At 36.9% G+C, this 13,783-nt stretch overlaps 1 long non-coding RNA gene across 1 annotated transcript in view; it reads right to left on the bottom strand.

The window, feature by feature from the left end:
* LOC129146962 (uncharacterized) overlaps positions 1-8,331 on the bottom strand; it is a 99,107-nt gene extending 90,776 nt beyond the window's left edge. Inside the window, exon 1 of the long non-coding RNA XR_008554381.1 lies at positions 8,259-8,331. This is a non-coding gene — a long non-coding RNA (uncharacterized LOC129146962). The remainder of the gene's footprint in view (positions 1-8,258) is intronic.
* Positions 8,332-13,783: the final 5,452 nt, after the last annotated feature.

Here is a 13,783-nt window from a genome sequence, read left to right as displayed (position 1 = left end):
AGTTTTTGAAAGTTTGAAATTATCATTGTTATTATTCAAAACTAGAATTAACTAATTACAGACTGTAATTAGTGTTTTACTTGCTTAAATGTATCTGTTTTGATGTGAAATGACTGAACTATCTATTAAGCTTGTAATAGAAATGTAATAAAACCACAAATAGATACTTTTTATAAAATAAAAATATTAGAACATTATATATAAAAAGGTAAGGGGATGCATTCACAGCAATTATCAAAGATAAATACATTGGCTGTAGCTGCACTATTAAAGGAAGGAATACAGAGTAACAAATTAAAAAAGTTCTAAAGATACAAAAAAATGTAAATAATAAGATCAGAAGCTAACATTCTTTAAAACAGGGACAGATACAGAATTGAAATATTCAGGACAAATTATTTAAATATAAGCAATAAGGTACAAAATATGACAAGCTTAATAAAAAAAGAGAGGAAACAATTATAAAATTGAAATTAAAGTAGATTCAAAAATTATAAAAGAAGATTATGCACAAGCTCAACTAATTTGAACATCTCAATGAAACTGATGAATCTCTGGGACAAAATAATAACTTCAAATTGAATCAAGAATAAGTAGAAACCCAAATGCACCTACTACAGCTTTTGACAGAGAGCAGACATTCAACAAACTGAATGAATGAATGAACTGGAAAGAATTGGAACAGGTGTCAAAGTACAATGTTTACTCAACTTGTCATAAGTGTCATTTTAAACTTGCATAGTCTTAATATCAACCACACTCTCGGAATGTTTCAGAGTTCAGAAAATGATAGCAATGTGTGTGTCTTGTGTTAAGAAACAAGTATTATCTGAAAACAAAACCTTTAGGTGTATAGAGCAAAAAAGAAAATCATAAACAAATCTTACTTATGAATATGTATTAAATAATTTTTGTGACTGAAAAAATATAATTATATCTGATGAAAATGTATAGTTGGATTTCCACATCTTTGGAGGCCATGTTTGGGTTGTCTGATTTTAAACACAGGCTGTGGGGTATAAACAACAGTTTTCTGGGTGTCTGAAGAAGTTATCCCAAAAAGAGTATTTTCCACAAGGGCTAAAATGGAAATATGGGAGGTATGTGTGAATGTCTAGTAGGAAAAAAATACCAGGGCTAGTAAAATAACAGGGACAGAAGATGTACACACACACACACACACACACACACAGGAAACAAAGAATGGAGATTTCAAATAAATACTTAAATCAAAATTTTAGTAGGATATTTTAGGTTTATTGTGTGTGAGTGCATGTGTGTGTGTGTGTGTATACACTTAGTTTTTCTGAAAGACTAAAAGGGTAAGAATATCTAATAACATTTTAAAAAGATTAGTAAATTATTCATTTTTTCAAGATTATAAAAGTGCTATAGAAAATAACAATTTTTAACCAAACCCATAGGTATCTATACCCCAAATGGAAAAACTACTTCAAAGGGATATATACATTCCTGTGTCCACTGCAGCACTATTTACAGCAGCCAAGTTATGGAAACAATCTAAGTACCCAAAGTCAGATGAGTGGATTAGGAAGATGTGGTAGATATATACATGATGGAATACTACTTAGTTGTAAAAAAAAAAAAGAAAAAGAAAAAGATAACTATCACCATTTGTAACAACATGGATGGAACTGTAGGGGATTATGCTAAGTGAACTAAGTCAGAAGGAGAAATACAAACACCAGATGGTTTCATTCATGTGGAATATAGAGAAACAAAACAATGGAACTGATAAAACCAAACCAAAACAAAGCCAGAAATATGACTGTAGGATTGAGGCTACAAAGGGAGAGCACAGGTGCAGGTGGAAACAAAGGCAGGAGGGGACACAAAGGTCTGGAGCAAAGACCACGGTGCTCTGGAGGTGGGTGTGGGGTGCTGCCACACAACTGAGGAGGTGGGAGCCTATTCCCCTAAACCATACACAGTGCAGTAAACCAATGTTACCACAATTAAAAAAAGAAGAAAAAGATTATAGACATAAAAAAAGAAAATGATTTTTATTTTATGTATTTAAAAACATTTTAAATTTACTAGTAACCTAAGTGCACTGTAGGAAAATTCATGCAATACTACTCTAATATAAAAAATAGCAAATTATTTTTATATCTATAGTAACATGGTTGCTTTAAGTGACATTATTTCATTAAAAAAAGGCAAATCGTTATCTTGAAAATGTGTGCAAATTTTCACATCTTAAGTTGCATAACAGCAATGCAGGCATTGTTAAGGATTTTCATGTTCTCAACTACTTTAAAAAGGTACACAACAAAACATATGTTTCTATCTATTTATATGTAATATATATGTATACTTTTTGACTAGATTTATAATGTATATATAATTTTTATATACAATGGATACATATTTTTTTTCCCAGAAACCAAGTACAGACAGAAACCAAACCATGATTTTGCTCATTTTCTTTTCTGCTGACCAAATTACCCCATGTCCCCCAGCAATTTAAAGGAATATTAGTGACTCTCTCGTGGCTAATAAGAACCTGAAGGGGACAGATTTATGAGATAAATGTCAGTACTCAGATACTCTTTCCTCCTAACCTTAAGGTTCCTTTTGCCTGATGATAAGGGCTGCACTTCCCATTTAACTGTGTTAAAGATCCCATTTAGGAAATTTCAAAACCTCTTTATTTCTGCTTGAGGATGCTGTCCTACTCAATTCCCCCTTGAAGACAAGCAACAAATCTCTAATTCTTTTTAAGTATGGGGAATGATTTACCCAAGCAAAGCAATAAAGTGTATTCAGAAGTAACTAAACTCAGCATGCCCTGTAGTTACTGCTTGGTGCTGCGATTTCAAACCTATAATTAGATATGTTGTTAGGTTTTGTTAGGATTTAATGACCTCCATTCTGTTTATGACAAATGCTGGAGAGTCACCCCCTGGGGGAATTGCATGGGGGAAGATGAACTGATGAGAGCTCATTTTATTTATTTTGTCTCGAGATACAATTTCCTCATTTTCTGATTGTTCAACATTCCAGCATGTCAGAAACTCATGGGAGCTTTGTCTGTGGATGTGTATATCAGGTTTTATGGGTGAGATTTGTAGGACAAAATTGAAGTACTCAAAGAGCAAAGGCTGAATTGGAAGCCATGGCTACATTTTGCCCCTTGGGCAATGTTCTCCTGCATTGTACTTTGATTCTTAAAAGGTGGTGAATGAAAAGTTGGGCAAAGTTATGTTTCATTATGGGTAGTCAATAAGTTGACAAACATTTATGGAATTGTTAATGCATGTGCAGTGTTTTGCTAGGCACTGTGATGAACAAAACAATAGTTTCTAATCTACTTGGGAAGGCAGCAACTTAAAGTAGATAATGATGGAGACAATGAGAGCTTGTTGGAGAAGATCTTCCTAACCTCTCAGGCAGAGTGAAGACCTTGTTCAAGTCCTGTCATGATACCAGGACATTGCAATGATTATTTATTTGCACACTAGCTTCATTCACTAGATAGCGAGTTCCTTGGGAATGGGAACTATCCTTGTTCATATTTCATTCTTAAAGTCTTATATGTTGCTAACATGAGGTGCGTGCTTAGAAAATGGGAGTGAGTGTGTAAGTTTATGAACACGGTACAGGGCACCTCCACACGGGAGGAAGAGTACTAATGGTTGCTGGAAGAAAAGGTTAGAGAAAGAAGCTTCTGAGGGTGGGCTGAGATACACAGGGGAGACTTTATAGCCATTCTAAAGGGCATTGACTAAAGGACTGGTGCAAATAGAATACATTTTCAATTGCATGGGGTTATTAGAGGTAACCTAAGGGTCCCTCTGCCTCCCTGAAGAGTATTTCCTCAATTGACCCTAGACTCCTTTAGAGTGTAATTATGTTTATTGAAATTGAAATCCTGTTGGGAGGCTTCCAGAGCCAATATTTAATAAATAATCACTATATCATCAGTAAAATTTCTATTTGGACTACTCCCCTGCCATGAAAAAGGTGGAAGGAGAACCAGGCTTGACACTTGAAGATCTTCCTGAGGAAGCAGGTCTGAGCAGGAGCCTCAGTACAGACAAGTGGTATAATAGTAGGTTTCCAGGAAAGAGAAAAGAGTAGAAGGTAGCAGTTGGGGATGATCTCAAATATAATCAGGATGATTTAATCATCATGTTTTGGGCTAATCCTGCAGATTAAATAAAAGCAAACATGAGTAAATTTGATTTCTTTTATTTATTTCTGCTTGCTGTATTTCCCAGTGTCAGTGGAAGTTTCAGCCAAGAGAGAATCTGCAATTCAAAGTTAACTTCAATAAGAAGGGCTTGGGGAGGAAAGGTAAATTTGTTCCTCTGGCTGGAACGAATAATTGGTCCCATCTGTCAACTGAAAGCAAAGAACCAAAGCACAAGTTTGGATTCTACTTTCAAATTCCTGAAAAAAACTGAAGTATGGAGTCTATTACTATTGATGTCTTTACTTAAGGTTGAAAGATTAACTTTAGCTACTGAAAATATTGCAAATCTCCATAAAGAGTAACACAAATATCGAACAGCTGGGAACTACAGGAAAATGAAGGTCAACAGCTTTATCTTAAATGTTATTCCCTATATGTAAGAGTAATCAAAGTTTAAAAGTAGTCTGTACAGTGGGTCAGCCGCCCCTTTTTAATGGGGTCTCAAATTTAGAAGAGAATGCACAGAGGTGCTCAGAGACATGCTTGCACATAACAAGCACAAGGCAATCTGTGATTGACTTAAAATATGGCATCACAACCATGTATATATATATATTTTTTTTTTAATTCCTAAAGGTTTGCTAATGTTAAAAGGATTTGTTTTGATGTCTGATAGTTCTGTGTTGACTTGACCTACTGTCTGGGTCTGCTGGTGGCTAAGGTAACTGTGGCATATTCTGAGACTCTGGGCAGGCATGAAATACCTTCATCTAACAAGCTTTATGGCCTACTCCACTGCAGATGCCAGACAAAATCTGTGACCCTTGCTCAAGATGGCTTGGGGCCCTGTGATTTCAATGGTTTGTTATTTTACTCCTGCACAAGCCCGCAAACGGTCTCTAATGTGATTTTCCAGTATGTTCTCCACTCGCGTCCCATCCTTGCAGGCAACTAACATAACTTAATAAGGAAAAGAAAAGCTTAATTAAATTATGAAAACATCAGTTTAAATAAGAAATCAGTAATAAACACCTAATATCCTAGTCTCACAAATACCCAAATCTCCTGAGTCACAGAGCTCCTTAGAGACACACAAAAAAGCCTGCGATCAAAGATCTTGTTCTTTCCCCTCGTGCTCCTCCTGTCCATTCACCTGCAACAAAGCTGGCTATGGGAAGGAAGAGTGGGTCATTAGGTTGAGTCCAGCTGCTTGCTGGAGGTGGGGAAACTTAGGCAAAATCGTGACATAGAACGGAGGAGAGGGCCCAAGGAGAATGGGGTCTAAGGCTTTGAAATGCAGTAGAACTGACATGGAAGGAGATGAATAAAAGGAGGAAGAGTTGGGAGGATAGTTAGCCAAGACCAAAGTTACATAATTCATGGCATTTCCCAGGGGGGCTAATAATTTGCACCCTTGTGTACAGTAAACTCTGTATGCAGAGCTCCCTGATGTAACATAATCCATGATGAATGAATTTAGGAGCTACTGACAATACATCAACAAATGACACTTAAGCTTATATATGTGATTTTACCCTATACTCACTTGGCATTTTTATTTTTTTCAGTGCCTAATCCTAAGGGTGCCATGGCAACGTTTGAAAGAAGACGACAGGATAGAGAGCTAATGATATGTTTAGGCAAATTCCTTCAAAAGTCTGACTTTGTAACTTGATAATCATTGGAAAAAAAAACCCCAAAATACTAAGCAGATTGAAAACTGCCTTCTTTTGAATAAGAGAAAGATATTTGTACAGATTTTTAAATGTAATAGAACATTCTCCAGTTTACCTCTCGGCTGACTCTTTGGCGCATCTTTTTTGTTTGCTCTCCCGTGCTGATGATGGCTTGTTGATTATCCATATCTGGCTCTCTTTTTTATTAGACCCACTATATTTGATGATTCTTCTCAGTTCTGATTGTTCTTTAATGACTTCAGTTCAATGTAACTATCATAGTGTGTCACTTTAATCTAGTTGGTCTCTCTTTTCCAGTTTTATTACCATTTGTTCTTCACAGTTCCTAAAAGCACTTATAGTGTCCTTTCATTTTTAGGCCTATTAAATTTTAAATTTTTGGTAAATCAATGCTCATAAACATATTTATTTATTTATTTATTATTTAAATTTTATTTTTAGATTCCCCATACAATTACAACCCCCTTATTTTTACCCCACCCACCATAGTGTCTTTCCCTCTCCCCACCCCCATAGAGTGTCTCCTGTTCATAGTTATTTGTTGATTTTGATATTTTCTTTCTTATAGTTATTCTTTTTCCTGGTCCCTTATTTAAGTTTTCTAGATTCCTGCTATGAGTGAGACCATCCGGTATTTTTCTTTTTCTTTCTGGCTTATTTCGCTGAGCATGATCCCTTCCAGCGCCATCCATGTTGCTGCAAATTGCATGTGTTTATCTTTTTTGAATGCTGAGTAATATTCCATGGTGTATATGTACCACATCTTCTTGATCCAGTCATCTATTTTTGGGCATTTGGGTTGTTTCCAAAGCTTAGCTATTGTAAATAGTGCTGCTATAAACATAGGGGTGCAGGTGCTCTTTGGAATTGATGTTTCTGTGTCCTTTGGGTAAATCCCTAGGAGTAGAATTGCTGGATCATATGGAAGCTCTATGTTTAGTAGGTCCAGAAATCTCCACACAGCTCTCCATAGTGGTTGGACCAGTTTGCACTCCCACCAACAGTGCAGAGGTATCCTGATTTCTCCACACCCTCGCCAACATTTGTTGTTGCTAGTTTTTTTAATATGTGCCATTCTCACTGGTGTAAGATGGTATCTCATGGTAGTTTTGATTTGCATTTCCCTGATGACAAGTGATGTTGAACATTTTTTCATATGCCTGTTGGCCATTTGCCTTTCCTCTTCAGAGAAGTTTCTTTTTAGCTCTTCTGCCCATTTTTTGACTGGATTTTTTTCTTTGTTGTTGTTGAGTCTCATCAGCTCTTTGCAGATTTTTGTGATCAGTCTTTTATCATTAGTGTTGTGTGCAAAAATGTTCTCCCAGTTGGTGGGGTTTCTGTTTGTTTTTGTTATTGTCTCTTTTGCTGTGCAGAAGCTTTTTAATTTGATGTAGTCCCAGCTGTTTATCTTTGCCTTCACTATCACTGCTTTGGGTGATGTGTTTATAAAGATGTCTTTGATGTGAATATCACGTAGTGTTTCGCCTATATTTCCTTCTATGTATTTTATGGTTTCAGGTCTTATGTCTAGTTTTTTAATCCATTTTGAGTTGGTTTTTGTGTATGGTGTGAGGTAGTGGTCAAGCTTCATTCTTTTGCATGTAGCGACCCAGTTTTCCCAGCACCATTTATTGAACAAACTTTCTTTGCTCCAATGCACATTCTTTGCTCCTTTGTCAAAGATTAGTTGATCATAAACCTGTGGGTTTATTTTTGGATTTTCTATTTGATTCCATTGGTCTGTGTGTCTGTTCTTGTTCCAATACCATGCAGTTTTGATGATTATGGCTTTGTAGTATAGTTTGAAGTCTGGGAGTGTGATACCTCCATTCCCTTCTTTTTTTTTCAGGAGAGCTTTGGCTATTCGGGTTTTTTTGTGGTTCCATATGAATTTCATCAATAATTGTTCTATTTCTTTGAAGAATGACATTTAAATTTTGATTGGAATAGCATTGAATATGTATATTGCTTTTGGTAGGATGACCATTTTAATAATGCATAAATATATTTAATTCTAAAAACTCCACATCTATTCTTCCCTGGCTCGCCATTTTCAATGGTGAATAGTGGACCTAGCTGATTGTTACAAGACTGCAGGATTATTGGCCTGAGTAATCATGTGAAAACCTACTCAATAAAATTTTGAGGATGCGTATCAAAGCATTTCCTATCTTCAGAGATTTATTTAATCTTTCAAATTAAGATGAGAATAGTTAGAAATAAAGATCATGTATTCCATTTTTATTTTAAAATAAAGAATTCATGATATATTATTTTTCAAACCAGACAACTCCTGAGTAAATCACATTAAGCCAGTTAAGATTTTAGCTAATACAAATTATCACCCTGTCAAGTAATCAGTCTTGTGTTATGTGTCACTTAGATTCAGGATTGCAGCTCACCTTATCTCTGGCATCACTGGTCTTGGAGGTAGTGGTTCAGTCTTGGGTTGCACCATGTAAGTTACATACCTGCGCTAGAGAAATAGATCAGGAAAAATAAGAAGGTGCTGGTGAGGAATACTTTTCCAAAAGCCTCCATGAGGACTGACAGAAGTTCCAATTGACATCTCACTACTTGGGAATATGAATTAATTCACACAATTATTCAGATTTGCATCATGATTTCTAAAAAAGATGTTACCTGTCAAAGTGTTTCTCCAATGAATCAACCATTTTACTCACAATATCAATTTTAATCAAATACTCTACCAAAAAATATTAGTCTCATTAAGCCACCCACCCTCTATCTTCCAGCCTACTTTTGCTTGAGTCTGATTGATTCTGAAAAGACTTGAAATCATCAGCAATTTCAGCTTCTCTTATAGATTTTATAAAAAAAAAATTAAAAAATTTCAACCTTTTCTTTATGATTCGCAAAAGCAACGGCCACCCAATACTGACCCAAATGTGAGTCTACTGAGTCTAAATAAATATGAAGACATTGGGAAATGTAAATACTTTTTTCTTTAACCTAGAGATGAATTAGAAAATGCTGATTCTATATCATTTAAACTAAACTTAAGATGTATAATTTATGTGTAAGTGTGGACAAGAAATGGGTGATTTCTCATTCCTTATTTTCCCTGCTTGGGCTGCCTAATCACTGAGTGTTGTGAATTTTCAGGGGAAAGGGAGAAAGGAAAGTGATTGAGTTCATCATAGAAAAGGAGGCTGGGAGTAGATCTGGCTGACATTTTTACTTTCTTATGACATGTTGTATGTGATATACAAGCTTGAGTTCCACTGTAAAAATAACAAACTATGGTTGGAAATGGGGGTTGTGTGGGACTGATGTGTTCCTGCTCTTGGGTGTGCTCTTTGGGGAAGAGGTACATTTGCTTGGGGGACATTTTGCTAACTACTTGTTTACAAATGATGCTGCAATGTCAATGTTGCAAACTAGGTTGCTTGGGGGTCTGTGTCCTGTTTATCAAACTTATTTGTCCTTCAATCTTAAAACAAGTTAAGGCAACTTTTAAAGATCAGGTGATTTCATATAAAAACTCAGAAGATAAAATCAGGTAAGACAGCAATTTTTTAATATTTCCCACAAACTCCAATTGCCTAGAGCTGAGTAGCAGCTGTCCACCCTGCAGTCTGTCTTAGCTCCATCATTCACAGCTCTTTCCTTGACATTGAATTTCATTTGCCATTTAGCATCAAACTCATGCTGCTATTTTTCTCGGTAATAGTGAAATATCATATATTGCAAGTGGGAAAATGAAAGGCATGCTGAGAAATGTTTTTTCCCCCAAGATAAATGACAGATCATGTTTATTTGTGCAAGTGAAAAAAAATTCATGTGTTTAATAAACAAACAAGTTGGGTCTGTGTCAAAAGAATAGCTTTGGGTACCTAGTCATCCTACTAATTCACATTACCTTCATTGCCATGTGGGTGTTGGACTTTGCAACCCCTGAATTATTACATCCTCTACATCAATGGTTCTCAACAAAGGGGTGTAGAAGAGCATCATCAGTACCTTTTTCAAAGCACACAGGCTTCCACCAGGACTTACCTAAGAGCCTGCCCCCCTTGGAGGCTTCATCTGATCATGGAAGCTGTGTAAGAAATTCTGATAATTATTTGGTAGAGAACTTCATATCTGGTCTTTAGATAATTCTATTATTAGATACAATCTACTGAAAGGTATACTGATGTCTTTATTCCATTTTCCTTCCTCTGTCCTACCCCAAAATAGAATGCTTGACAACTATGGAATTCAGTCAGTATGCCCACCACCCATTATGTAGCTAAAGGTGTGTGTATAAATGATGAAAAGCTGCCAAGAATTTCCTTACAATTAAGTTCTTCCTTCAAATAGTGTGTGCAGGCCAGAGTAGGGGTAAAAGTTATCTGACATTTTTTGAAACTGTGTTATGATAATAACATAGAAATCAGGATACCTCTAGACAGGCAGGTCATTAATCTGAGAACCTGGGGCATTTATTAGAATACCAATGATCATGAATTCATGGGTTCATTGCTCTATTTAGTAATGGGGTTGGGGGTGGGGGGCTGTTGAGAGAATGAACATGCAGCCAATGGCCAGACCATATGTGAAAAGAACTCTGATCCACAACATCCATAGCAACCAGTCCAGGAAGCTAAACCACAACTTCTATAGCAATTAGCCCAAACTGCCAGGATTTAATCAGCAACTGCTGGCTTCCCTAATTTTTGTCCCCACTTGCTAAGTTGGAAATCCTCACTTCCAACTTACAGTAATGAGATAACCAAATACACTCTCTTAACCACTCTTATGGGATGCTCCCTTCTAGTTAACTAGCCACCAGCTTCCTCATGCCAACAACTTCCAATCAGGCATATACAACTCCTTCCATTTCTTACTATAAGGCTTTTAACACTGTCCTGCTTGCCTTTGTTTCTGCCAAAGGCAAGTGATGATGGCTGACTCTTTTACTATAGCAGTCTCTAGTGAATAGCCTCAGTGAGTTCTCATTTGGGTGGTCTTTATTTTCATAGGATCCAGGAATCAGTATTTTCAGCATGCTTTCCAGATAATTCTGTTGCACACCAGCATTTAAGAGCCTCTGCTGTAGATCACTCCTATGTCTACCAGATTTCACAAGAATCAGTTGTGCACGTGTATGAGGAAGGAGTACAGGAGTACATCCCAAAACCAACTGAAACAAAATCTCTGGGAAGTAGCCTGGGAATGTTTTTAAATGAGCTCCTCCTCTGGGTGATTTTTATTTATCAAGGAGACTTGGGAGATGTTAGACTATGCTGCTATCCACAAGCTTGTCACGGCTGAAAGAATGTAAGTCTTATTATTAATGGATTTATATGCTTGTGAATATGGAATCTGAGGCTCTATTCCTGAAAATTCTGATGTTTTAAGTTTGGCTTAGCTGGTGATTCATACAGGTAGTATGTTTTGGGAAGTAGTGCTCTACCTGTGTGATTCTCAAATAGCAATGTCCATACAAATTCCCCGGGATCTTGTACAAAGGCAGACTCCGAGTCAGTAGGTCTCGGGGAGGACAGATTCTGAACATGTAACAAGCTTCATATGATGCTTCACATGGTCTCTGCACTACACTTGGAGCATCAATGCCGGCTTCACAATAGAACCAAATGGGAAAACCACCTCAGGGCTGTCACTCAGGCATCAGGTGATCCCCATGCACAGACCAAGACTGAGAATCTAGTTCATCTGCACACTACATGGCCACATGATTAGAGAAGTATTTTTACAGGAACAGCAGCACAAGAAACTGACAAGAGCTCTGTTAAAGTCACATTGTCATTCACTCTTCAATATTGCTTTGTGGTTCTTGAAATGGATATGAGGACGCTGGAAGTCCACCAAATGCATCAAGAAATAGTTACTCCAAAGAATTCCTGTGAAACCATCTTGTCTTTAGCTTTAAGAGGCTTCCTGTTGAGAAGGCAACTCAGAATATCCCATCTCCTCTGCAACTGGAAATCCATGAACTGAGAGATACAGGTCTTTATTACAGAGGAAATTTTCATAAGGTCAATTTGTTTATATGTGCAAAAGAAGAAAAACCAAAATCCTGGTGGTCGTATCTGTGTATTTTTTATCCTTCTCTAAGCTTTGATTGATTATAAGGGTAAAAGAGATGATAGTGTTGTTGTTGATGAGAAGGCAAATTTGGATAGACTATAATCACTATTCACCCTTCACCAGATGGCTTTATCCTGTTGCCAAGCATTTGATGTGCTGTTTCATGAAGACTGTTGTGGCGATGGGTTAATGCTGAAAGCCTGCAGATTTGAATGGACCAATGTGAAGGTGCTTAACAGATTCTTGGATGACTGGCTTGTTTTTGCTTGAAGGATAAATAAGCTGGTGCATAATAAAATTCTAAGAAAGCCTTTCCAGAAGAAAACAAGCACAAATCCAAGGATTATGTTCGAGCAAGCACGTAATGGTTTCAAGCAAGCATGTATGACAACAGAGTTGAGAAAATCTGTGCTATCAGGCATGAAGCCATTTTATCACGTTCATGGACACAAGTTTTAAAAAATCATCTATTGAAAATGCAGTACAATAGATTAATTGTAAAGGTCTCATGCTGATAAACAACCCAATATGCCCATGCTCTGTAATTATCCAGAGCAAAACATCATCTATATAATGAATGGCTGATGTTTTCGACTATGATAGTGTATAAACAAAAGGTATACATTAAGAAATTAAGAAATACATACTTTAAGAAATACATACTTTAAGAAATTTAGAAATTAAGAAATACATACTTAAATGCTTCAAGAAATACATAAACAGCTGAAGCCTGGGTCATGGTAGAGAAGATTAGATTGAGACGGAGCCCATTTGTGATGACATTAATTCCCAGGCAGAGGTTGGGGTGTTAGCAGGGAAAAGGCAGCAGAATGCCCAAGTGAAAAACAATAAATTATCACTTACAAACCAGTGCATGTCTAGTTTCAGAAAAATAAGCTAACTCATAAATATTGATATCTAGTGGTAAAGCTGGAAGACATGAGTCATTTCAATATATAGACCATGAGCCTTTATTTTAACAACAAATTTGATCTGAGTTCAAAGGTTTTCTGAATTCAAAGGTTTTCTGAATGGGGAAATCTAAAAGATAATTGATTGGCTGAACTTTGATCAATATTTAACAGATGGTGATAAAGAGACTCCAGATCTTTATTACCAAAGGTAACAAATTTTTAATTAAAGTCTTTCATTATAACATAATGGTAGACTAATAATACTTTCTTTGCCTTATTTCATCATTGCATGTTAATGCCCATGGAGATAAATGACAAGAAAAATAAACCTAGCAATATCACTGAATCCAGAGATAAGAGAGATTTCTATGGCACAAGCTGGAACATTTCTGATGACTGCTTTTTCAACAGGTACTAGAGGCAGAAGCACAACATTGAATTGCTCATGCCCTCATCCCCATCATCCAACCCCATGAACAGACATCCAGGGAACCCCCACTGACCTCACAGCGGGATCTCCCTTCTGAGTGAGTGGTGGGGACTTCTACTCCTCTGCACCCACCCAACAACAGCATCTCATTCAGACCCAACTTTCATGCATGTGTAGGCACGAGAACTGGCTGTATCACACTGTGCTCGGTAATATGTACCCTCAGGAAAAGCCTGGGAAGTCTGAAGGTTGTGTATCACAGACATAAAAGGAAGAATCAAAGATTTGAGCTCCTCTCTTCCATCTTCAAGAACTTGTGAAGCAGAGGGAAGAAGGCCCTCCTCAGTCCAGCAGAGCACCTTTAGGAGATTTTGAACAAGTCCAATTTTGAACTTGTCAAAATTGCCCCTAAACCCACATTGGAACATGGAGCACCTACTGTCAGCACCCACTAAGCTAAGACCCCTGAAATGATACTTCCAAAAAGTCTGTGGGTAGGTTATCAGGCCCAGATAGCTTCTCCCTA

The sequence above is a fragment of the Talpa occidentalis genome, unplaced genomic scaffold, assembly GCF_014898055.3.
Source record: "Talpa occidentalis isolate TD23 unplaced genomic scaffold, MPIMG_talOcc4v2.1 talOcc4.5, whole genome shotgun sequence".
Classification (NCBI taxonomy): Eukaryota; Metazoa; Chordata; class Mammalia; order Eulipotyphla; family Talpidae; genus Talpa; species Talpa occidentalis.
The sequence above is the reverse complement of the archived record's forward strand: the minus strand, read 5'-3'. Positions and strand labels throughout refer to the sequence as shown.